Source organism: Bemisia tabaci, chromosome 4 (assembly GCF_918797505.1).
Source record: "Bemisia tabaci chromosome 4, PGI_BMITA_v3".
Taxonomy (NCBI): Eukaryota; Metazoa; Arthropoda; class Insecta; order Hemiptera; family Aleyrodidae; genus Bemisia; species Bemisia tabaci.
The window spans coordinates 46,251,941-46,279,708 of record NC_092796.1 but is presented as its reverse complement, the minus strand read 5'-3'; the positions used below and the strand labels follow the sequence as shown (position 1 = coordinate 46,279,708).

Sequence of the window (27,768 nt, the reverse complement as noted above, 5' to 3'; positions counted from 1 at the left end):
AGGGGTAGATAATATACAAGGTGTAAGAACCAAGTGGCGACAAATTTTCTGGGGTTGTTCTATGGCTCAAAACAAACAGATAAGCCCAGTACCAAAATCTTCTAAGATGCGTGGTTTTCGAGTCACAGGGAGTTCAAAAAATACCGTGCGTGTTCGGTTATGACGTCACAGTGGCTATCCTAATTGTCGGAACCCAAAAACAGTCCATGCACGGAGAAAAAAACTTCGTGCGTGGGACCCGAAGTTTAGGTCATATGGATCTCTGAAATTTTCGGATTGAGCATTCGAACACTTAAGGTCCAGCTGCTGAGGTTTGGATCACACATCTGAAACTTCAGTTCTTACGTCTGAAGTACTTCGGTTTTCACATCCGAAGAACTTCGGTTCTCACATCTGAAAAACTTCGGTTCTCACATCTGAAGTACCTCAGATGTAAGAACTGAAGTTTCAGATGTGTGATCCGAACCTCGACAGCTAGACCTTCAGTGTCCAGATGCCCAATCTGAAAACTTCAGAGATCCATATGACCTAAACTTTGGGTCCCACTCACGAGGTTTTTTTCTCCGTGTATGAGTCCAAGTGTTAAATTTTGAAATTTTTCGTCTGTCGACACAAATAAAAAATTGATTTCGGTTAACTGTAATATCCCCAACTCGGCTCTTCTCTAATATGGGTTTGACGAGTTCATACTCGGTTCTTGGCATAGTGGATTGTACTTCGCGTCGCAATGGAAGAAGTCTCATATTAAACGAATTGTAGAACAGAATGTGGTGGAATCCATGAGGTACTGGGGCAACTAGATTATTCTTGTGGATTTGCGTTATATAGTGCTTCCCTCCTGGAACCACGATTATTTTTTCCAATTTTAAAATATGATTACCCGCATGTGCTAATTCGCTCAATTAACGCTGGCGCGTTTCGCCCACTTCAGGAAGCACTTTCAGCGCGACACCATCGATGATCAAGCAATACCCGATTGGGGAAGTGGAAAATGAAGAAATTAAGGGAATCCTGAGCAACCAAGTTTTGAAATCGACATTCGCGCAGATTGTCATGAACTAGACGAAATTGTAAAGTTTGGACGTTTATCGGGTGTAATCGATGATCATGCAACATCCGAGTTTGGCGGGCTTAAGTGCGGATGTTTTGCCCCCAAATCAACGCCAGATCCTGAAAACATAACCCTTGAGGACGAATCCTCTTAGTAATCAAGATGGGATCTCCTTCCCGACGGATTATTCGTGAAATCTGGTGCGTATGCGCTGGACCGAACACGATCGGTTTCGTCGAGGGAATTTTTTCCCGGTGGTCCGCAGCCGTCTCGGACCGCTTTACCCGCACCGTTTAGGCAGACATTCGAGTTGGAGCGCGGTGACACGACGTCTCGCTAAGCTCTTGTCACACCGCAAGGAATCCCTGGATCGAATATCCCGGTCCCCCGTTGCTCCAGCCGCTCCATCCACCGGAGAAATTAGTCCTATCGAAATTAGTCCGGTTTAACGGCATAGTTACACTGAAAAACAAGCAGTGAGCTCCAACACAATGTGTTGATAAGGCGCGTCATTAACTCGCACATATCAACCCCTTTAGGTTTCATTTACAGAGATTTCAAAAAAGGCAAGCAGCACAACAAGAGAATTCACGATCCAACACTGCAAGGTCAACGACGCACCTTGACGAGACCGTGTATTGTGAATCTAGAAAGCTATTCGAACAAATTTAAGTTTTTTGATCTGCCTCAAGCAAAATCTTATCAGATTCTTGAAGAAAAGTGCTACGGAAAAATTTAAGCGAAGAAAGGAAAAATTCTGTCGAACTCCTAAAAGATAAAGTCGATTTAAAGGTATTTTGGGGCTAACATACCCAAATCACCGGTATTATAAATCCCGTTATATTATTGAAAAGAAATTGACTCGATACAAATGCAATTGTATTAAATATGTCTTGATTTTGTTATTTTAAACGTCTTTTCATGCAAAGAAGCTCAACCATGTCCATGCTTTATTCATTCATGAATTGAAAGTAAGCAATCCACATCCCGAAAATCTACCGATTTGCCGTAAAAAATCGCAGAAACTTGATATACCAGGTCGATGTACCCACTCTTTGAATTTACCAATCAATTTAGTGAGTGCACGTATGTGAAAGTCAAAATGCTATAGTCATTTTGGGTGCATTCATTTTTCATGAAACAATTGTAAGTAATTTCAATCACGAAAAACCATAAATTTTCCGTATAAAATCGAAAAAATCAAAATATGTCGACTCCCTGACGTGAAAATTAAATTCTACGTATGAAAATACTTATGTATCGATATGCTGAACAGAATGCCCGCCTCTCCTCGTAATTTACAAACCTACTACTATTTACTTACCTACTTACTACGTAATTATATATTTTTCTTATTAAAAACTAAGAAAAATATATAATTACGTAGTAATTATAAATAAATACCAAAACAATTATCAATAGATGTCAAAGACTGACTGAAAACTTTTATTAACCTCTTATGTGAAAATATACATTTTATCAGCTGACACTGACAATGTTGTCAGATGAACAGCACTATCAGAGCACGGGTACCAACTTTTGCAAAGTATAACCGAGGTTACAGATCTGTCAAAGCAACGTTTTGAACAAAACGGAGGAGTTAAATTCTCATTCCGAGAGTGCCGACCTGCTCAACCATCCTCGAATCAGTTCGCTTGATTCTGCTTATATATGCATATTTTAAATCAGCGCGTCGCATTCTTAGGCTTTTTTTAAAAAAACCAAGTAACGTAGACTCTTGGTATTCACTGCACATAAACTAGAGACCCCCAGAATGAGAAACAACTTTAAATCATAATTATTGACGGATAAATAAACTTTTTACACGCTTTGGAAAATCTGAGAAGTTCGCGGTAGTCACTTTTCGGTAAGGAACTAAGGGACTCGGTTATTGTATCGAGCAGGGTTCGAAACGATCGCAAAGGCGGTATACTACGTATACGCGCCAAAAAAAAAAAAAAAAACACATTGGATCTAGAGTCCAGACTCTTAAAAACAAACGACAAGTAAAAGTACTCTTGATTCAATCGGATTTTCGCTTAAATCAAGAACCAAGCCTCTTAATTTGAGCGGATTTCCTTTTGATTTAAGCAAAAATCTGATTGAATCAAGAGTATTTTCTCTTGTCAATGTTTTCAAGAGTCTGGACTCTAGATCCAATGTGTTTTTTTTTTTTTCCAGTGTATCAGCGATGGCTCTTCCTCAAATGAGAGCGCTTCTGCTCGTCAGTTTCTAATTTGTAGGCCGCTCCACCTAACTTCTTAGTAGTTTCTGCGAAAATTTGACCATTCATAGAGGCTGCAGAAATTGACTTCAACGAATAAATACGAAAACGAATGTGCCATTTAGGGCCGGGATAGGTGTTTGATCCAAATGCAAGATTACTCCCTTGCACGTATTTCATTATGTATCGGACGCGTTTCGCTCCAGCCCGTGGAGCATCATCAGCGCGATTGGTTCTACACTAACTGATTGCGGTGGACGCACGGGTCGTAAGACAGTATGTTGCCATTTTTAGCCAAGGTGGGTTAAAAGTTCAGCATAAAGCTTAAAAACTCATCACGGAGGAAAAAAGCTCACACACAAGCGCACTATTTTCCCTCAAAGAGATACACTGGAAAATAATCACATTGGATCTAGAGTCCAGACCCTTGAAAACATTGACAAGAAAAAATACTCTTGATTCAATCAGATTTAAGCTTATATCAAAAGGAAGTCCGCTCAAATTAAGAGGCTGGGTTCTTGATTTAAGCTTAAATCCGATTGAATCAAGAGTATTTTTTCTTGTCGATGTTTTTAAGAGTCTGGACTCCAGATCCAATGTTTTTTTTTTTTTTTTCCCAGTGTACGCTGATTGGTTCAACACTAGTAACGACCATTCAGGAAAGCAACTGTAGACTTACTAGTGTTGCACTAAATAGCGTGCTCTTTGAGGGCGAATTATGCTTGTGTGTGAGCTTTTCCCCCGTGTATTGAAATTGTCAGAGTTATGCTGAATTTTGAACGCATGTCGGCTAAACAATTCCGACATACTGCGATTGATTCTGCATGTTTTCGTCGCAATCTAACTGACTAGCCCTCGTTTTTCACCCATCACTGAGAAACTACTAGTTCTGGCTCATTCAACGAAGCATCTATCTGCATAGTAACTAACGGTACATATATTCTGCTGTTTTAAAAATGAGCTGGATTCCTTTTGTACATGTTACATGCTTCAAGTTGAAAGTCGGGGTCTTCAGTGCATCACTCATCTCTGATCGTTTAATTTGCGCGGGCCCCGCTAATTACATGATCATCGATGAGGGTTTTTGCAACCTATTTCACGATCATCGATGAGCACTGGAAAAAAAAACACATTGGATCTAGAGTTCAGACTCCTAAAAACATCGACAAGAAAAAGTACTCTTGATTTAATCATAATCTAGCTTAAATCAAGAACCAACCCTTAATTTGAGCGCATTTCGTTTTGATTCAAGCAAAAATCCGATTGAATCGAGAGTATTTTTTCTTGTCGATGTTTTCAAGAGTCTGGACTCTAGATCCAATGTGTTTTTTTTTCAATAAGTGATACAGCGATGACCCCCCCCCCCCCCACTCTCAGCAAAACACTTGCAACGTGCGCAAAGGGCATGCAAGAAATTTAAAGGGCATGTTTCTAAGCGGGCTTGCCGCAAAGGTTTGCCTCGAAAATGCTCACTATTTCGTGTACTACTCCGAGCACAGGAGCCATGGCCCAACATTGTTCAGCGCGACTCGTCTCGCCGAGACTTGATCAATCTTTAACGAGGGATTTTTAAAACGATTTAAGCAGGAGTTGGAATCGAGCAGAGGGGGCGGGGGGCGGGAGCATGAATTGGATGATGGTTTGGCGCCAGGATAGGAGGCTGTGCTTTTTATCAATGGACCGGTGAGTCGGGTGGCGCTGGCGTGGGTCGTTGGAGTGGGCGGAAACCGCGCGGTAAAAGCTAATGATAGGGGGCCCAAACAGCACCTCAGCCACTAGCCTCTGCGTTTCGCCTTACATGACAAGCTTCCTCTCTCTGTGCGCGGTGGCAGCCTTTTCACCGCGTTGTCAGGTGTATCAAGTATTCACAGCGGCTTTGCTGGGAGTCGTAAATAGCTTTTCTCCTCCGAAAACTCATCCTTACTGAGGGAGCCTTAAAAATAGCATCTTAAAAGTGAATTACACTGGGGGAAAAAAAACACATTGGATCTAGAGTCCAGACTCTTAAAAACATCGACAAGAAAAAATACTCTTGATTTAATCAGATTTAAGGGTAAATCAAGAACCAAGCCTCCTAATTTGAGCAGATTTCCTTTTGATTTAAGCTTAAATCTGATTGAATCAAGAGTCCTTTTTCTTGTCAATGTTTTCAATAGTCTGGACTCTAGATCCAATGTGTGTTTTTTTTCCAGTGTACATTTCGCAATAAGGAACTTCCCTCTCTTGGCACTCCCATGAAAGCACATATCTGCATGCGGAAACCAATGGCATGTATGTAAATGGGCCAGAGTGGCTCCCTATTGCAAAATGTAATCCAAGTGACATTCGAGTAAAATTAAACCGAATAACTTTGGTAACTTCCACCATAGAAACACGTGTATATAGGATTTCTTCTCTCTTCGGGTGAAGTCGGTGTCGACCCCATTTCACTCCGTATATCATCAGAATATTTCATGATTTAAAAGAAGAAGAAAACTTTGGCAACCACCCTTGAAAGGGTTAACAAGAATTCGACACTGAAAAAAATACAAAACATCCAAAGTGAAGATGACGTATCAATTTAGCGGGATATCTGTCATGATTTTCAGCTTGACTGACTGAAGTTCAGCTTGTCAGCATCAGCTTTTTAGACTGGAGCTCGCACAAATTACGATGCAATAGGCAGTAGTGATCTCCAGTGCTAAAGTAAAAAGCTCATTTAAAATTTTGTCAAAAGGGCTTGAAACACCAATTTACGTCGGCTGAAGAGCATCGAAGCCTGTCGCGTGCAGATACAAAGATTTTTGAAACGGCACAGCCCGTGTTAACTGCCCATCCTACACTGAGAAAAAACTATGGTTTATAAACCTATTAGAGGTAAATATGGAACACCTATAATAGTCGTAAATAAACTAATGATTCTCGGTCTGTGAACCATACTAAGGTCTCTGTACCTAATTAAGGTACAGAGACCATAACTAAGGTATATGTGCTATTATTATATGTAGAGGTACTACTATTAGTGGTGTTCCATATTTACCACTAATAGGTTTATAAGCCATAGTTTTTTCTCAGTGTAAGTGCAAAGAAATGCTCCATGCAAGTTAGCACCCCGACTTCTAAATTTTCAATTTTCTCTTTTGCTCATCATTTGCTCACCCCAATAATGACTTTCAGTTTTTTGCTCAGGCATGTGCTCCTCAAAAGTTGCCTTTGAATTTTTAGAGAGATCATTGACCCTACACTGAGAAAAAACTATGGCTTATAAACCTATTAGAGGTAAATATGGAACACCACTAATAGTAGTACCTCTACATATAATAATAGCACATATACCTTAGTTATGGTACCTGTACCTCAATTAGGCACAGAGACCTTAGTATGGTTCACAGACCGAGAATCATTAGTTTATTTACGACTATTATAGGTGTTCCATATTTACCTCTAATAGGTTTATAAACCATAGTTTTTTCTCAGTGTAGCACCTTCACCTTGTCCGATGGACCTGAAACTGATCTCGACCGACGGAGAATAATTTCCTCACTTTTGCTCACCCCTTCATCCCCCTTCCCCAAATAGAGGGCGGAATTTCGAGGCACATCATTGGCAGCACCTCCACTCCACTTTGTCTGATCGAGGTTATATTAGTGTCAAACGACGCAGAATCATTTGCTCATCGATACTCACTACCCACTTATCCCCCAAAACAAATGGCGGTCACATACCGTCACGATGCTGTCTTTGATTGTCAGCAAGAAAGAAAATTGCTCAGGTCAGAATATTTGCATTTTTGATCAATGCATCGCGGAGTTTCTTGTCGTGTCCTCGGGTAGTGTGACGGGTGTAGGTGTACAACTTGGGGATGAATCGAACCGAACAGTGCGGGATGCGAACCACGGTCTAGATAGAGCGTCGCGCCGGTATGAGATGCTTAAACAAGGCAAGCCTCGCACCTTGTTGGCCGTATGCATGTACTTTTTTGCAACTTTGATAAGGGATGAACTGATACGATGCACACGACCCTAAGAGTAGATGCCCTTCACCAGATGCTGTGTGCCCCAATATTGCGCCTCTTTATCCCCTTATGGTGCTTTGGATGATAGAGCCTCGGTAGGGGGTCGTGGAGTGAACCACTTTTCTCCTTGATTTGTCATACGCATCTCCTGTTGGGCTGTCTCTAATCATCAGCAATCAAGCTGGCTCTATTTATTGGGTCAGTTGCGCTGGTCATCTACTCGCGTGTTTTGATGCTTGATTCTTGTCTATTAGCTAAAAGTAATAAGATCCGTTCAAACAGCAACTTCCTACGTTCAATGTTAACCGAGATAGTGCGCTTTGAAAAATTCGATTTATGACGTCATTCACCGCGGTAATGACACCCTTGATTTCATACGAGTTTTACGTTGAGTAATAATGCAAATGTATGTGTCTCACTGATTGATGAAAGCAAGGTGGAAGAAACTTAGGGCGTAAATACCGCGGTGGATGACGTCAGAAATCGAATCTTTCAAAGCGCGATATCTCGGTTAATATCGAACGCGAACAGTTACTGTTTGGTCGGATTTTTTTTATTTTTAGCTGATCTGTGAAAATCTAGCATTGAAACACGATTAAGTGACCAGCACAACTGACGCATCGGCGTTTTGTAGATGCCGCTTTTTGTACTTCAATTTTCGCGAATATATTGAAAATTACAAGTATTCTTGCCAATTAATTACTTACCCTGGCTTTTGTCGATGCCCAATCCTTCTTCTTTATTTCCAGGTTTTCAAAAATCAAATATTCCCGGTCATGCCGCAATTACACGCTGACGCGCAAAATTCAGCAACGATTCTCAGCGACCATCGGACAATGTCGGATTTGTCTGAACAATTCGAATAGATTTGATACACAACTGAATACCAACAACTCGAATTAGTGAAATTTCAGCTGTTGAGCGCCGACTGTTGACTGTCACATTCAGCTGCCAAATTCAGCGTGTGATTGCGGCATCATTCTTGTTGAGACTAACGCGGCAACCCCACATGATGAACGAAATCGACGAGCACGGTGATTCAGGGCTGCAGCTCTCATTGAAGGTTTCCGAGGTGGTTGTCCCGCGGTGAGGCTTGTTATCAGGTCCTCGAAGTGGGCCCGCGGGCCCCGGATGAGGCTATTGGGCCCGTTTACCAGTTTCACGAGCCCGGCGCCAGCCCCTCCCTCTCGACTCCGCCCACCGCTTCTCACTACTTGTGAATCAACACTTAATGGGTGTGAGTCATTCAGCCGACTAAGGAGAATCATTGCTTAGCCCTACGAAACCCCACAACTGATGACGAGGAATCTTATAACAAAATATTTAGACTTGGTTTCGAACTTTGTCAAAATGACGGCCGATCACTGAAGGAAAATCCATGAGTTGATTCCTTTCATGATGAAATCGTTCGTCTACGTTTTAAAATGTATGTGTATAATCCTGATTTCGGTCTCCTCTGATACTCGTCACGTAAACGCTAATGTCAAGAGGTGCACTCGAGCCTATTTCTTAACTTCAATTATTCAAATTACCGGAACCAAAAAGGTCACAAAAAATCTAAAACTTACTCCTTTCGTTTGATGATGAGTTTGGATGCAACGATATTGTTTCATCTGCAAGTTTTGCATCCTCTACGGATGAAGATGGGTTGGACCCATTTAAAATCTCAGATGGTGAAACAGTTGGTTTAAGGACCCTCCTGTACGGCCCACTGACGCTAAATTCATCTTCAATGAAATGCTGTGAGCAAATGTTGAAGTTCCACAGTACATGACTTGGGGATACGTTCTTATTTGGTATCTTATTCTCCCCGGATCCGGCTGCAATTTAAGGAAAAACATATCGATTTTCACAGAATACTTCGATGTCCACTAAACACTTACGAGTCAGGCAGTAAAGTGATATATTTCCAAAATGAACCGTTAACTTTAAAGATGTTAAAACACGTAAAGAGATTAAGCCGTGGCCATCAACAATTTCCACAGATCCACACCATTTAGCAGATCACGTTATTTTTTCATATTTTCTCCAATAATTGTTCAATTTAGAAACCGCAAGGATATTTTCGTTCTCAGTTTCCGTAGTGGTATTATTTTAAAGATGAAATTTACAAAATTTAAGACACCGGCAAGTTCTCTATTACTGTCTATCATTGGTATTGCCCTTCAAGTAAACTTCAGAATACCGAGCCATTGTCAACGGTGCAAGTGGGATAACGTGAACCTTCTCGTCATACTTAGTATCTTCTCAGGTGCCAGGAACATTTGACAGCAGTGGATCGCTGCTGCGGTCGTGCAGAGGTAGTCATGAAGTGTGAGGAATTACGACTGTTCGCCCCGCGCCGACAGTATTGCATCCCGACGATCGAATCGATATATCCCAATGAGCTCAGACGGCAAGGCCAAGCATATTACGAGGATCGATAAAAACGACGTCCCCCGTAAAACTTATCTGAAACTATCGATGCGCCTGCCCCACTCTCAGTGCTGTGCTGACGAGTAGTTCTCTTCTCGACAGTTTATTAAATCCCGCGGTCCCAGCGAAGGGACGCGGGGCGGTGAGGTCGGAGGGAAAACTATGCATGTCCGATGAAACCGCAGAGACTCCGATCAAATATCCTGTTTGCGGTTTCCGCCCGGCGACTCGGTTTCAGGCCTGTCTCTTTTTCAACGGTTATTTACATAATAAGAACGGCTCGTAACTAATAGAAGCATTTAGTTGACGCGCACCTACGCGCCGAGTGCCTGCCACGGTGAATCTACCCTCGCGTGGACACCTCTTATGCAGTGTTGCGCGTGTGGAAAAAGGCAATCGCAAAGCCCTCACACACGAGAATTGACCGGCCAACTCGGTTTATACCAGCGGGCTGATTATTGAAATTCATGGACAAAGCTATAGACAAAGAAGACGTAGAGAGTAAGGAGCGGTCCTATTGGTTGAAACGGGTGGCTCATATTATATACTAAAGGGGTGCCACCATCCGCTTCCACCAATAGGATCCCTCCATATCCCTTTTGTCTTCTTTGTCTATAGCTTTGTCTATCAATGCCAATGATTGGCCCGCTGGAGAGACGTTTCTTCTGAATCCTAAATCTCGAAGGTGGTCGTGTCCGAGTCCGTACCACGTAAGCTGCGTGCAGCTGCTCTGCACTGGAAAAAAAAGAATCTTAAATTTGCCGCCAAGAAGTATTTCTTCTTAAATCAAGAATTTTGCTGGTTAATATAAGCTACTTTTTTGCTTAACCCAAGCATTATTTTTCTTGAATCAAGAAAAAGTCAGCTTAAAGCAAGATAAAGAAAATTCTTGGCGGCAAATTCAAGAATTATCATGCTGGATCCAAGCTACTTTTTTTTTCAGTGTGTCGTGCTAAAGAAGAACGCCGTATGAACCTTCAGGCGTTGCCAAATTTCCTTCTATAAAACACGAATTTCCTGGTACGCTTATGGATATTCCCCACTCAATTTTTAAGATAATTTTGTTCGCAATTTTACCTACAGTTCCTGAAAATTTCAAGGAAAAATATTCACAACTTTCCTGTGTGAACAGTGTACACTGCAAAACACGGTGTTCACTTTGGCAGGCACAGCACAAGCAATTTGCACATCACCTCTTCAGTGTAGCGTTTGAAGCATTTATACGCGGTTGAAGGCGCTCCAAGCGGTGCGCGTCCGCGATAACTCGAATTCGCGACGTCAGCTTTTTTTCAGATCGCGTCGACGTTCGGTGCCGTGCCTTATCTTGTTAGGCATTGCTGAATAAAATTCTGATAATTTAGCTCAACTGAAAGAATTTCAATAAGTGAGAATCATAAGAAGAGCACACTTTTTGCTGAAAACTGTCCAAATGCCTAAATTTTGAAGAAAAATTATAAAATACTTCAAGCAGACTAATTTTGTGTAAACGTGAATAAGAACACACTGATTTCTAGTGTATATTACTGTAGCTGCACTGATATTTTTGTTAAAATTACTTCAACAGTGTTGATTTTTTGGCAGATTTACTTCAATCGTCATCGCGCACAACTTTAGTCAGATTTACTTCAAACGCCATCGCGCATAACTTTTGTCAAATTTACTTCGACCAGCGCTGACTTTTTTGTCAAATTCACTTCGACCGCGCTGATTATTTGGTCAAAATTACTTCGACTGCGCTGTGTGTAAGTGCGTAGGGAAAACGTGTTTCTTGCTCGTAAAAGCGTACACTGAAGATTTTTTTGCACTTATGGTGGTCTCCTCTCTGTTTCCTTCCATAGTTCCATCTAATTTTCCCCCTTCTTTTTAAATCATGCTTTTTAAGCATCGGCATATCGTATGCTTTCCGCATTTTGAGCCGTTATAAGATTGGCAGCGGCATATTTTGGTCACTGGAAAAAGAAGTCTCTTCGATCTTAAGTCCAGACTCTTACAAAGACGAGAAAAAATATTCGTGATTCAATAGGATTTTTGCTTGAATCAAAAGAAAATTCGCTGAAATTAAGAGGCTAGGCTCTCAATTCAAACATGAATCCGATTGAATCAAGTGTATTTTCTCTTGTCAAATTTTTCATGTACTGGAAAAAGAAACACATTGGATCTAGAGTCCAGACTCTTGAAAACATTGACAAGATAAAGGACTCTTGATTAAATCAGATTTAAGCTTAAATCAAAAGGAAATCCACTTAAATTAAGAGGCTTGGTTCTTTATTCAAGCTTACATCTGATTGAATCAAGAGTATTTTTTCTTGTCCACGTTCTTAAGAGTCTGGATTCTGGATCCAATGTGTTTTTTTTTCTCCAGTGCGACTGCGAGTTCTGACTCTATACCAAAAAGTCTTTCTTTTCCAGTGCATTTTTTAATCGGGAAGGTTGGTTGCCTCTTTGGGCTCCGAGAGATTCTTATTCCGACTTGTTCATTCCCTTATCATAGAATCGGGCATTATGGATTCTTCGTCACGAAGGACCTCTTATCTGTGCCCGTCGTGAATGAGTTATCAGTCATCATCAAATAATTGATTGGAACATTGGAAAGGGTCCTAAAGGGTCCTATGTTAGGTCCTAAAGGGTCCTCGAATCAAAGCATGTCAAACCTCTGGCGTTCACCTGCGTCTAGATTGAATTCGCGCAGCATCCATCACCACCGCCCCGAAGTGGTGTTAGCGCCTGGTCGTCGGCAGATCAAGCGCACGCTTTGTGAAATTAACTCTGTACTAAAAGACGGATGTGTACGCGGTGTCAGGTGGATGTCCTACACTCGCGGAAAAAAACACGTTGGATCTAGAGTCCAGACTCTTGAAAACAATGACAAGAAAAAATACTCTTTATTCAATCGGATTTTTACTTGAATCAAAAGGAAATCCGCTTAATTTAAGAGGCTGGGTTCTTGATTTAAGCAAAAATCCGATTGATTCAAGAGTATTTTTTCTTGTCATTGTTTTCAAGAGTCTGGACTCTAGATCCAAGCGGTTTTTCTTCCAGTGTAGGAAAACGCGAATGTTTCCGAACACACATTCATGTTCAGCGGTTTTAAAAGGAAGAAAAAGAAAAACACATGCTGAAATCGGAAGTTTGCGGGAACGTTCAAAAGTCGTGAGGGTGTGTCAATGTGCAAATACAGCATACGAGGTTCACTGGAAAGAAAAACACATTGTATCTAGAGTCCAGACTCTTAAAAACATCGACAAGAAAAAGTACTCTGGATTCAATCAGAATCTAGCTTAAATCAAGAACCAAGCCTCTTAATTTAAGCGGATTTCGTTTTGATTCAAGCAAAAATCCGATTGAATCAAGAGTATTTTTCTTGTCAGTGTTTTCAAGAGTCTGGACTCTAGATCCAATGTGTTTTTATTTCCAGTGTTCAATTGATATTTCTTCAGATTTCAAATTGCTTTAGACTTCGTTAACGATATGTCAATGAGCACGAACGGGGCCTATCGCTTATCGTCGAGTGAAGGCGAAACATTTTCCACCGAGAAATTCAATCACAATCGGGCCTCGAGCGCCTGATGGTAGCCGCACACCGCATTATGAATCGAGCCTCCCGCCCAAGCGGGCAGCTATTATGAAATTTCAGTGTTGAACAAAATCCGAACAATTTCTCCCTTGTTTAATGTCGATGATGAGACGGTGACCGCGAGACCGCAGCTCATGTGCCGTCTATTCCGGCAATTCGTCGACCGTCGTGTCCCCATGCTTCAAATCCAAGCAAATCCAACCGGTTTGGCAGTCCTGGACCTCAGGATATCTGACGCTAATTTCAGTGGTGGAGATCGAGAAGACTTATCAAGTCCCAACTTCCTTTTCATAGATTTTTTAACTTCGCCACGTTGCACATGCACAGGTTAATAGAATTGTGTCCGAAACGTGCAATCAATCAAACCGGCAATTCTTTGGTTTTAAATTGTACCAAAATCCTACTTTGTACAGGATAAATTCATATTTTTAAATATTTTCCATTTTTCTTAATGTTTCTACTTGGCTCTCCTATTCCTTAACCCGCCCCTTTATACTGTCGTCATCACAGCACCCATCGCAGACCCTATGAGTATTCTGTAATTTTGTCATTAAACCAATGTTAATTTTTAGCACAAATGGGTTTAGGAGTTGATGTCCAGTCTTATTCTTTGGAGGTTCATACTCTTCGTGAAATTTGGTAGAAGGAAGGTGTTGCGCAGTGCCTTGACTCATACCTTGGCTAGGGGCCCAACAGCAGGCACAAACAATCGATGGTTGGTTGGCATAACTTTGAGCACTTTAAGGCCAGGAAAATGGCCGTTGGGTGGTGAAGTGCATCATGATAGTGCATTGTCAAAGTAAACTTATCCCATACAGTTTGGTCCTTTTATTTCTAAAAATTTCCCTATCACCTTCAACTTACTTGGACAAGTTGATACAATCCTCTTCCAAGACTAGAAACTACGAAACGCTATTCAACAGTCCCAGAGACTTGTGAGCGTTAGGTTGATAAATTGGACTCTCATACGTTAACACGCAAGTTCCAAACGAATCAAATAGCTTACCTACTTGAACAACTCACTCCTTCAACATTCCTTCTTTTCGGAACCATAAATTAAGTGAACAATTGTAAGATAACTGTGCATGATGTGTGATGTTATATAAAATGGAATTCAATACGTCATTCAAGACTTTTCTCATGCTTGCCCAAACTTTTGCTGTTAAAAAGTTCAGCTGGCTGTCATAAGTTACAAAATTCACATGTTTACTTTGGTAGGCATTTTCACCCTTTGCTAAGCCTTCTCCATGGTCATCGAAAAATTCCACTATGCGTGATATTTTAAGTAAACTATCTCCAGGCATTACACTTGAAATCTAATAACTTGAACTAATCTGAAAACTACGAACACTTCCACTCCTACTTCACAGCTTACTTGGACAACTTATTTAACATTCCTTTTTTTCGGAGCCATAAATTAAGTACACAATTGTAAAATAATCGTGCATAATGTGTGATGTTATATCAAGCAGAATTAATACTTACACTTATGGCATAGAGGACTTTTTTCATGCTGGCCCAAACTTTGGCCTTTAAGAAGTTCAGCTGGCTGTCATAAGATACGAAATGGACATGTTTGCTTTGGTAGGCATTTTCACCCTTTGCTGCGCCTTTTCCATAGTCATCGAAGAATTCCTCTATGAATGATATTTTCACTGAACCATTTCCGGACATTACAGTTGGAATCTACAGTCTTCAACTTTAACACTTTAACTCTCGATCACAGATTACTGCTGTCAACTTGTCAACAAAGAAAGACAGACATTTCGAAGGCAGAAGGGGAGTCCGAGGGGCTTTTCCCCAGAAAATTTTGGAGATCTTGAATTACCGAACACAGTCTCAGAAAATTTTGACTTGAATAATTACCAAGTTCAAGTTGCGTTCTTCCTTCCTCTTTCCTCTTTTTTTGGGCGAAAAGCGCACGCCCCCCCCCCCCCCCTTCCGAACACACCTATATCTTTTCTTGTGTTAAAAAACTAAATTATCGGACGCCTAATAAGTAAATGGAAAATATATTAAAATGTACTCAAATTCCTCAAAACATGAAAATTCGAGGTCTCTTCTCCTTCATTTACCATACGAAGTTGGCAACTGTGCATTTGGGAAGATTAAATCACCTCATGTTTCATTAGGTCTCCAAACCAGGAGGCTGCGCCATTAGCTTTCGCGCCCCTCCATTTGCTCACGTGCAAAACCGCGGATCACGAAGTCGGAGGGAGCTACTGAGAGGGAAATCGTATGCTTCTTCGGTCACTAAGCAGTATTTCTCTCCTAAGCGCGTAGCTCTCAGCTATCTAACCGAAGAAAGCATAGTGCGCATCTCAAAAGACAACTTTCCGTGAAAAGTGCAAGGAATTGTATAGATTGCTTGAACACTTAAATCCAACGTTCCTCGCGTAAGATTCTCATTTAGTCCAATAGAATTTCCACATTTATGATTTGGAAAATATTTGTCATTTGAAAAAAATGTACCAAATCGGAGGCCTTTCTTATTGTGGGGGCTCCGAAATTTTTGCCCGTCCCTAAAAAAGTGGCTTGATTCATGGACATTCCCGTAGGGGCGGTCCCTAAATTAGTAGCGCGTCGTAGCGCACTTTTCCGACGATTTTGCCCACCCCTCCCGCCACTTAATTTAGGCTTGCGAACATACTCTCTTCCATCTAAACTTATTTTCATTCACCAGCCACGGTATCAAAAAGTCCCTCCCTCGCTGCATTTTCCCTGGTTGTAAGTGACTAACAATGCAATCCTGCGTCGAATTGCTCGCGTCGTTTCCATGATGCCTTTTCCTCCTTTTCCTGCGCAGCTTTCTTCTTTGCTTCTTCCTTCATCTTCAGATAGGCGCATTTATCATCGAGGAGTCTCCACCGCATTGCATTGGGACGGAGGACTTCCAGAACTTCGACTTGTCTTCATCGTTGTTGTAGACGGGACACTCTGAAATTATTTTTTTTTTTTTTTTTTACACTTGAATTTAGTTATCTTGTCATATTTTCATCGCCCGTTTCAAACAAGCGACCCGCAGGTCGAGATATTGCATTGTAGTGATCTAAAAATCCTAGATGTGAAGAGATGAAGATGTCAGGAATCCAAAATTTCAGGATTTCTTTTGACCAAAATGAATAACACCATCAAATAGTATGGAAAGTTTTCAGGAATGAAAAATTAGTTTCTCATTGAAAACGCATCATGAAGTTGCAAAAAATATTAAGGAAAGGAGGGAGACAAGTCAATCAAAAACCAAGAAAAAATAGAAAGGCAAGAAAAATTTGACTCATACATGACTTGGGAAAAATGTGACGCCAAACTACGTCCTGAATTGTAACAATTCCGCTTAATTGTGTTGGCCGGGATCACTTCTTGGAGATGCTTTGGGGCGTCTGAGTAAAATTGAACCTTCATTCAAAACAGCATTAGACAGATATAGATTATTGTTTAACTTTATTGATTATTTTGTATTTTTGGTGGTTTTTTTATTTTGTACAAGATTAGCAAGATCTCGACGCCGGGCTTGAACCCAAGACCCTGAGAATTGAGTGACATCAAATATGTCAAAGATAAAGGAAAAAGCTGAAAAAAAAAATTTAAAGAAAGAAATATGACCACAAGACAGAATTAATCATTACACTTGATAGAGCGGAAATGTGATACATTGTAAACATCCTTGAGTACATTTGTTTCTGGGTCAATAATTTCAAAAGCGTTTATACCTTTTGGTTTTCCAAGCTTATACGGGCCTTCATACAAACGGAACAATTTACTTATTTCGCCTTTCAAGGCATCCGATAGGTGGTGAGATTTTAGCAAGACACTGGCTCCTTCCTTAAATTGTGGTACATTGACATTTACATCATGAACTTTTTTGCGTTGTCCTGCTTTTTCATGCAGATTTTTCGCTGCTAAGGCTAGTTTTGTCTTACGGTCTAAAGACTCCGGCGGAAAAGTAATTAACGATTTCAAGAAATTATCAGCTGATTGTCCACAGAAAATTTCGATTGGAGGGCAGCCCGTACTTTCACTATTAGAGTTATTACAAGCGCTCTGTAGATCTGTATTGCGTCCAAATAGGAATAAATTATTGGTTCAAATTATTTCCCTAAGTATGGGGCTTCATCAGGGTGATTATCATTGTTTGTCGTAGACTGCATCAATACAAAGGAATGTAGCTATAATAATGATGAGAGAAGGGAATACCAATAACACCCATGAATAACTTAAAGGAAAACTACTCTTCCTGGGCAGGTACTCAAAATAGTTTGATTACAAGATAACGAACAATATTTTGAAACTCTCACGACGTACCAACAGCATGGGTCCTCTTTCCAGTTTGCAGGAAAAATAAAATAATGAAAACTAAACGCCCAGCAGAGGGATCCTGGGATTTTGAATGTTTTAATTTTTATTTTCCCAGTTCTTCCCTGTAATAGACATAAAACCCTCCAGCTCTTCTGCTGATTATTCAGACTCAAATGTTTCATTTAAGATTTTTAATTTGCAAAAAATCGTAGTCGTGATGAGGCAAAATGCAAATTTTTGCCTTTAAACTAAGCAAAATTTGGATATTCTTTGGATACAAACCTTCGGCTAATTCTAACGGAAGCCTGGCTTAGCCAATCGCTCATCCAAACTTTAAATTCATCATCCGTGATGTTCCTCTGTGGATACAATTTTCTGATTCCTGCTTTTACTACATTACAAAGGTGCAGATTCTTGAAATCAGTCTTTTTAACTCCTCTGAAGGCTTTGCCGCCAAAAGAGAATTCTGTTGCAGCCATGTCAGTCATTATTGTTGCTATCACATTGTTGCACTTAGTGCGAGTGTCAGAGCCGCTAACGAGGGAGATCCTGTGAAGCTATAAAATGAAACAAATGAAGGTGCATCAGTGGTGGAGGGCATAAAGTTATAGCACAAAAAAAAACAAATTATTATGCATCTGGTGTATCGGGTACATGTTTGGAAGAAGGTGAACCAAGTAGGTGCTTAAAGGTTAAATTTAACTCAGGTTACTCAACTGAATGCATTTCGAATGTATGTACGTTTATTGAATGTATCCTACTGAAGATGACCCCCGGGCTGAAATGCACTTAGGTAGTTGAGTAATAAAATATGATCTTTAAGCATCTACTTGGTTCACCCTTTTTCGGAACAAAAGTATAGTATGAGTACAACACCTTTCAAATGAACCAACGCCCCTCGCAATTAGTACAGAGGTTAATTCACAATTTCATTCTATTTTTCAAATTATATATCAGGATTACATTTTTCCAAGAATGGTACATAGTTAATCCATGTTCTGTGTTTTCGATGGCAATAAATTCGAAAGAATGATCCTAAAATTTGCATGTAACGTTCTGCGGGGTTTCTGGCGTACCTGATCGGGCAAAGCGTTAAACGGCCCCATGCAGAAGTTCTAGATAACAAGCTATTTTACTTGTAGAGGAATGAGAATGTTCCTTATAGCGATGGTTCGAACCTGAGGTACATTCAAAATTTGAATGAGTAGAGGGCGATTTCCCAGAAGAGGTTAATACACTGTTTTCGGTTGATACATGGTTTGAGTTATTGCCTATTGATATGTCGCAGGCAATAAGCAATCGTAGGCAATTTGCAATCGGCTCGCAAATTGCCTAGGCATTCCGCAAGCCGGCGAATTGCCTAGGCATTCCGCAAGCCGGCGAATTGCCTAGGCAATTTGTAATTTGCCTAGGCAATATGCATATTGCCTAGGCAATCCACGAGCCGCAAGTGATGAATTGAAAAATGATAAAATAATAAGACTTTACCTTGAAGTTGAATGTGATATCCTCAGTGTGGACGGCGTATGGTCAAATAGGTCGCGCCGCAATCGTGTAGTTCCTGAAGTTTTCTTTTCACTTTTAAAGTTTTTTTTTTTTTTTTTAGTTTTAAAGTTAATAAAACGCGTCAGTAGAAATTCGATAAAAAACACACTTCATACTTAAAAATCATGTAAAAACCGGAAGTTTTTTTTTTTTTTTAGTTTTAAAGTTATTAATAAAACGCGTCATTACAATTAAAAATACAATTCAAACTAAAGTTATTTGTTTGCACATGTTGAAGAAGTATGGCAGCGACTGTTACACTGTAAATTGTTTTTAAAGCAAGTGCACCGATTGGTGCGGCACTGTGTTTTAGAAGTCGAGCAATTACATTTTTTATAGCCTTGGCCGTTGAAAAGCGAGTGGTGGGCTACAGCTTCTCTTATCGAAACTTTTTTCTGCAAATCGATATCGTTCAGTTTCAAATTGTTGGTTGGGACTTCTTGAACCTGATTTCTTGACAACCAGTTTTTAAGTAAACCTGCAGCCGTTGTAACACTGTATTTTTTGTTTTTCACCGTAACAATGATGCCGGGAAGATTTGAATCATCTAATGGGCCGCGATCAAATTGTGAAACACTTATGATGACAGGCGCGTTAACTTTTAAGGGAGCATGCAGAAAGTTACTTCTCTCTTGCATTTTTTCTGCAGCTTTCTGAAGGCTTGCGCTTGCTTGACTCCTTTCCTCCTGAATTTGTTTTTTGCGCTTTGAAGGACGTTCCTCATCTCCACAGTCATCCTCTGAACAGGTATCTTTTTTCCTTTTTGCTGCAACTTCACTTTGAATATTTCTTAAATCTTCCTCTGATGCTAACTTTTCTAGTACCTCCTTTGGAATGGCCGATGTTGTAAGACCAACTTTGGGATCTGACCCATAAACACAACGATAAGGGCTCCTTCCGATTTTTCGGTGATAAGATAGATTTTTTTGAAATTGTACGTAATATATTCCCAAGGACCATCGTTTCGAATTATTTTCTCTCATCCATGCACGAAGCATATTTTCAAGATCCTGGTTGCCTATTAGCCGTCGGGCACAGACTGTAAGTCCACAAGATCAACTTGCCCTCTCGAATTGAAATCTTTCGACAATACAGGCTGCACAACAAGATTTTTCTGTGGCATCTGCTTCTTCACTGAAAAAACGAGATTAGGGCTGGGCCCTAGAATTGCTTCACCTCCACCGCCACAGGGGCAGGCCCTGCGGGGGTAAGGCCCAGCCCTACCTGGACAGGGTGCAGCTCTTACCAGGTAGGGCTGAACCCTGAAGTAGGTAGATTTGGGCTCTACGCGCGCCGGGCCTGCCCCTATGGCGGTGGAGGTGAAGCAATTTTACCTACCCGGTTAGGGCTGGGACCTTCGCCGCAGGTACCAGCCCTAAACTCGTTTTTTCCGTGTTGGCATGGCAGATGGTGCACAGCTTCACATATTCTGTAATAATGGATCTAGTTATATGGTACTTCTTTTTCAGTTCGTATTCCATCTTATCCCGTCCACCGTGTCCTGTTTTGACATGGCATTCATGAAGCTTATCGAACAACTTTTCATACGGAACGACGAATATCACTGGATCGTCAGGTTTTTTTCTCCTCAGAACTACATTAGTTGTTTCACCTACTTCCAGCAATTCGTACTTTCTTCGGTAATAGTCACAAAAACCTTTACTGACACTATTAATATCTCGGCACTTGAGGACACTGACCACTTGCGCGAAATGATTTTCGTCCCACTTCACTTTCGGCATACATTGTTTTTCACTCGCATCGGATTTTCCTTCTTTTTCATCAAAAAGGGCACTTAACTTCAAATAAAAAAGATCTCTATTCACACCGATTTTTTCCATCTTTAAGAAAATTTAGCAAAGCAATGATTAAAAAATGCGAACACACGAACACAGACAGGCGCGAACGCGGCAAGGTAACTTAACATAGAAGCAAATAACTGAATATTGAACAAATACTCACACGCGATGAAGGCGGCGGCTACGATGGCCGGAGGAGCCCTCGTGTCGACACAAACACCTTCAAATCGCTCGGCTTCTGCCAGGATGGTGGGGTTGAACTGTTGAGAATAAAAGAAACACATATTTTTAGAAAGTGGAAACTCCCTTATCTACTCTGAATGATACACAACAGAAACGGAAGACGGACGTACGGTAGACGACGTAGCCTGAAACGCTATATAAGTGATTAACCAATAATCGATGAGATATATTTGATGCTCCGCAGCCCGTGACAAATGTAGAAGTATAATTAATATTAAAACAGCGGGTAATGAGGCTAATTTTCACATGAAACACACACACACATTTCACATTTTTCACATTTTTTTTTTTTTTTTTTTTTTTTCATGGCTAATTTTCATCCAAAACGTTCCGGTGGTATGAGGCACGGGTGATACTAACTGCCCAAGTCACAGATTTTTCACGTACAGAGCTCCTTTCTTACAAATGTAAACAACCAAAATTACCCACGAAAACTCTTATCATCAGCACGGCGACCGTCGCTCATATCAAAGATCACCACAAACTCATCCGCGTATCCCCGGTTCCGCGCCCCCGGTGTTGCCGATAATTCCTCATCAATTCATCACTTGCGGCTCGTGGATTGCCTAGGCAATATGCATATTGCCTAGGCAAATTGCAAATTGCCTAGGCAATTCGCCGGCTTGCGGAATGCCTAAGCAATTTGCGAGCCGATTGCAAATTGCCTACGATCGCTTATTGCCTACGACAGATACATTGTTCTCTTTTGTATTAGTTTTCAATTTGTTAACTTCTGTTTGAATTAAGCGAGGAATATCTTGATATACAGACTCGAGTTGACTGCCAAAATGCATGGTCAGTTCTTTCACTTGTTTTGTGAGAGCTGCAAGTTGAACATTAGGAATACTTTCTTCAGGATTTACAAATGTAGGGGTGTTTTGGTTTTGTTCCTGATTCATAACAATTACATTGGGGGTAATGGGTCACTAAACCATGAACGAATTTTGACTTGAGAATATAGTTTCCTGAAGGAAAATGACGCAAAGAACACGATGCGCACATTAAAAAGGCGAACAAGTAACTCAGTAATCAAGAAATGTGCAGTTCAAATCGCTCAACTTACACGCAAATTTATAACGCCCCGGTTTCGCGCTGCACCGAATGATGTAATCCGGCACCAATCAGAAGCGGGCACGGGTTTCCACGACGTCAGTCAAATGTCTATCTACTCTTCGTATACGAGAACAATACTAAAGTCGAAATTATATATTTTGAATTCAAAACTCGAATCTTATTCATATGTTAGCTGTAATAAACAGTAACAATTCCACATCGAAATATGTTTTATTTTAACAAACATCAGAGGAAAATGAGAGGAGACTGCGATATGACTACCGCAGTACATCTACACTGTCAGTTTCCCGCCATTCGGGTGCGTTTGAAATGCCTTGCAGTTTTTAGATTTTTCAAAAGCGGGTTTTCTCGCGATTTCGGCTCCGTAAAAATGCGGAAAAATCACCACGTTATCCACTCACCCAGTACTTTCAGAAAATTCAATAAAATAAACAAGGTTTAGTGACCCATTGGCCGGGGATAAAAATTATTAGAAGACAAGTGACCTGGATTACGATTAGGTTCGAGTGGAGACGGGTTAACGTTATCGTGGGATAGATGAGCAAAATGATTGTCACTCGCCGCACCATCCGATTCCGAACCATATTGCAATGGAGGCGAGGGGAAGGCACGGCTAAGTTGGAAGTCATGAGGAGCTGAAAAACTGTAAAACGGCCAATAACCAGGTTGGTTTTCATGGCCATTGGACGTTTTGAAATCCCTCAAAGCCTTCTTTAAAAAATACACAATAAAACTCAAACTTGTAATTCCTCTCCAGTCTCAAGTGACACTCACCAGTGAAAGCTTTTTATATGAACTTTGTTGTAAAAGGGTGACCAAAACAGATAGTCACATTGACTGCTGCGCTTTTAAAAGTTCCAATTTTATGCGGATTCAGCAAAGCAAAGGCTGGTAGAAGTTATAACTGCTATAGGTAATATTATGACTAATTGAGGTAACTGAAACTTACATTTTCCTGTTCCATTTGACGCCAGTAGTTGTCAGTTTTTATGGCCTTTACGTTTTTCTTGTTTGTGTCAGACACATATTTTAGCACACATGCGTCAGTGAACTATTAAAATTCATCATAATTTGTTATAGTCCAGTAAACGAAGGGAAAAAAGAGGGGGTTTGCGGAACAAATTAGTAACACGCTAATTTCCCCCCCCCCCATTGATAGTATCCACTAAGAGGACCATTTTCCCAAAAGTCCCCATCCCTACCCCCCTTTTTTTTTTTCCACTAGTTGAGGGGGCCTTAGCCTAGCAGGCCATACTACTGCCCCCTCTAACCGGCAATCTTTTATTTACGGCATCTTTATTTCTATTTTATTTGCTTGCTTTTTACTTATCCATTTTTAAATTTCTTTACTTGGATTCTTTCTATTTAGCTCCTCCTCAATCTCAGTGTGCCTTCTATTATCGGTTCTCTCCTATTTATCTCGTTTGTGCCTCTTCACTTTCTTTCTTGACTATGTTTTTCTCCATCGGTAATTTTCACATTGCTCGCGGCTTTAACTTGGCTTGCGCCGCGAGGACATAAACACTTATATAAAAAGTGACCTCGGCTATACCGAGAGCGGGTTAGGGCTCGAGCCCCCCCTGTGCCCGTGGGCTCCTGTCGCAGCAGGCATGTTCCCACGGGCTGTGATTTGTCCTCTCGGCGAGGTTTGTGGCGGGGGCGGAGCTCACAAGAGCCCGTGCTCCCCCTCGACCACACGTCTTCGGACGTCGCGCACGTCCCGCCTCGGACGCGGCCTCGGGGGTGTTGCCGGACGCCCGGGATCCGGATCATCCGGGTCGTCCGGATCGTTGTCGTCGTCGTTGTCGTCGTCAGCCACGTCGAAGTCATTTTCAAGAGCCTTGATTTCCTCCGTCCGGTCCCTGGCCAGGGCTCTCCAGATCCAGGATGGAGCACGCGCAGCCCTGACCAAGAGGTTTTCTGGGATGGGGTCTATTCCTAGACCCCGTAACCCCTCCCTCGGTTCCGTGAAGGAGGGGCACGTCGTGAGTCTGTGGACGGGGTCATCAAGGACTCTGCAGTCCGGACACAGTCCCTGAGCGGACTTGCGGATTCGGACGAGGTGACAGCCGAATCCTCCGTGTCCGCTGAAGAACTGTGCCCAGTAGGGGGAGAAGCGGACGTCTGCTTCGAGGCGGGCTTGAATGCTTGGCGCGAAGGCCTTCGTAGTGGCCCCTTTTCGCAGACGTCCCAGCGCTCTTGCCACATATCGAGTGACTTCGCATTCAGCGCTTCTTTGATAGAAGTCTTGGTGTTGTCCCCTTGGATGAATTCCTGGCCGCCGTACTGTGTTCTGCCGGTCCTTAGGCATTCGTCTAAGGCCGCCGCTGCTGCTGCTTTAATGCTCAGGGGGAGCTCTCCCGCTAGGACCGCGGCCGCCTCTGTTGAGAGGGTCTGGTACGCTCCAAGGCACGTTATCATACAGATTCTCTGGCCGCGGTCCAGGATCCGTTGGTAAGTTTGATATATGCAGCGACGGCCCCATATTTCTGCTCCATACAGTACGGCGGGCACAGCGGCTCCGCGGTACACCTGGAGAAGGGTCCTGGTGTTGATTTCGCACTTTAGAAGGAGGCCGCGGAGAGCGAAGAAGAGTCTGACGGCTTTTCCCACGGCCTCCTTCATGTGTTCTCCGAACCTTTGTCTTGGGTCCAGGTAGATCCCCAAGTATCGGCCCTTCGTCTCTTCCAGGGGTACCGCTTCACCTAGGATGGTGACCCTCGGGACACGAGCTGGCTGATGTGTCCCGAAGGCCATTCTCCAGGACTTCGACGTGCTGAACGACAGTTTGTGAAGACCCGCCCACTCTGAGAGTTGATTTAGCGCTGTCTGGGCCGTGCCACCGACAGATCGCCAGGTGTCTCCCCAGACTACGAGGAGGAGATCATCCGCGTAGGCGACTATCTCGCAGTTTGGCACGGCCCAGTTTAGAAGGATGGTGTCAGGCACTAGGTTCCAAATTTCTGGACCCCGCACTGATCCTTGCGGGGCCCCCTTTGTGAGCGTTTTTAGTACCGTAATGCCGCTGTCGGTGATGCTGACGACGCGGTCTCGCAGGTAGCTTCTCCAAAGGTTGATTACGTTCTCGGGGTAGCCCTTCTCTATCATTGCTTTTAGAGCAGAGGGCCACCACACGTTGTCAAAAGCGCCTTTGACGTCGAGGCTGACGAGCATAACTCGCTGCCCCGACGCGTTCTTCTGTTTCGTGAGCTCGTTTACCCTGCGGACCGCGTCAATCTCACTGCGGCCTTTGCGGAAGCCAAACTGTTGGTCGGCATGGCCGTCGCCGCCCAGAGCCGTTCTTGTGACAATCCCCATCACCCTCTCCAGAAGCTTGCCTGCTTCTGAGAGCATTGTGAGGGGACGCCAGTTGGAAATGTCGTTGATATTTCTGCCTGCTCCACCTTTCGGGATTGTGACGAGTTTTTCCCGCTTCCAGGCGCAGGGAAAGTATCCGGTGGTGAAGCAGGCTACGAAGATGGATAGAAGCCAGAGGCCGAGGACAGGGATGCTCTCACGGAGTGCTCTTCCGTGGATCCCGTCTTTGCCCGGGGCCTTTCCTGGCTTAATCTGGGCGGCGGCTTCCGTGACGTCTCTCAGAGTGGGCGGGGGGCAGGAGGGTCCGCCTCGACCGACCTCAACGAAGTCCCGTACCGCCGTATGCCGTTCGTCCTCGGGTGCGTCGTCGTCCGGCATCATGCGGTGTAGAGTAGCCGTGAGGACGTCTTGCATAGACTGGGCCTCTCCGTCGGGGTCGGCGTCTTGGGTCGGAATCTCTGCCCGTGGATGCTTGTGTTGATATTTATTGGCAGCGGCTTTGTAGACGACTCCCCAAGGTCCGTATTTGTCCAGGGACTCTTTCCGGAGGTTAGAGAAGTATGTTTGTCTTTTCGTTTTCAGGAAATCCCGATAGTCCTTCTCTAGGTCCTTTTTCCTGGCCCAGAGGAGGTCTTTTTCCCAGGGCTTCGCCTTTCTGGCTGCAGACAGCGCCCTGAGGACCTCCGTTTTTCTGGACTCGCACTCCTCGTCCCACCAGTAGTCCGAGAGCCAGACGACTTTGAGTGACAAACTCGGGATACATGTTTTGACCCCCTAAATCGATAGCCTTGCATGCACTGAAACGGAAAATTTTTGTCTGCCGCCCTCTAGCCTGTGCCATCACCCTCATCTAGGCCCTCAAAGTGGTCCAAAAAACACCATCTGGTGACAAACTCCTGACGCTCGGCAGACAAGTCTATTATTAAAGATCATACCCAGGGTGACTAGAAAAAACTTTGTCTGCCGCCTTCTAGCCTGTGCCATCACCCTCATCTAGGCCCTCAAAGTGGTCCAAAAAACACCATCTGGTGACAAACTCCTGACGCCTAGTGCGGTTGCAGATGTACTCCTGTGAGCAGCTTGTGTAATAAAGTTTGAATGATACATCATTCTCTTCGTTTTTTCGTGTAGAATCCGATTTTCGATGTTGTCAAGTCCAAAAATGATGCTGGTGCCCCCAATTCAAGATGGCGCCCAAAATGGCCGCCCCGGGGGTCAAAATTCCAAAATTTGAGAATATTGTCGAGTTTGGTATCCATTTATATATAATTTTGGTCGTAGAATTCATATCTGGTGTCAAAAAATAATTTCAACCCCTTAGGGTCCGTCAAATCCAAGATGGCGGCCAAAATTTCAACTTTAATGATAATTACCCAAGATGCACCTTTCACTGTCGAATGACGTGTCTTCATTTATGTTAATTAGGTCAGAAAACCTACAAGGGAGGTCTACAATGCCACTGCACCCTATGGAGGGCCAGGGTTCACCCCCTCCTACCCCCAATATGGCCGCCGCGGAGGGCATAAATAGTGACATTCTCTCAGAACGTCATAGTAGGTGTCCATTCCTATGTAATTTGAGGCGTAAATTCCAAATTTCAAGTCATAAATCGCAAATGTGAGACTTGCAATGGCTTATACCCTATATGGGGCCAGGGGAACCCCCTCTTCTTTCTAGTATGGCTGTCATGGGGGGCATAAATAGTGAAATTCTCTCAGGACGTCATGTGAGGTGTCGATTCATAACATTGGGACCATATACGTTTTCAGATCCCAGAAATCGTCCAGAATTAAGAAAACACATAACTTCCAAGGGAAATTATGAACTTGATTTATCGACTTTTTTCACCCTGAAATGTCCGCTATTCCAATATTCGCCCACATAGGAACAGTGAAATTCTCTCAAAGCGGCATAGTAGGTGTCGATTTGTTTTTAATCTGAGGCGTGGATTTCGAATCACAAGTCAAAACATGTAAATATCCCATAGTGACGAAAATACTTATATATGGCAACCGCTTTGGCCTACATTTTGGACTAAAAATGCTGCTTGGGTTCATTTTTGTCGAAAGAGCTGGAAATGAATTGGTGATTTTAATGGTAATTGACAAATTTCACGCGTATTCTTTTTCTATGTACGCAAAGGACTCAGATGGGCGTCTGTTTTTTTTCATTTTTAAAAATTCCCACAAAAATATAATTTTTTTGCCGACGAAGTATGTATCTGCATTCAGAGTT

At 42.4% G+C, this 27,768-nt stretch overlaps 1 long non-coding RNA gene across 1 annotated transcript in view; it reads right to left on the bottom strand.

The window, feature by feature from the left end:
- LOC140224385 (uncharacterized) overlaps positions 1-6,738 on the bottom strand; it is a 59,707-nt gene extending 52,969 nt beyond the window's left edge. Inside the window, exon 1 of the long non-coding RNA XR_011899661.1 lies at positions 6,591-6,738. This is a non-coding gene — a long non-coding RNA (uncharacterized lncRNA). The remainder of the gene's footprint in view (positions 1-6,590) is intronic.
- Positions 6,739-27,768: the final 21,030 nt, after the last annotated feature.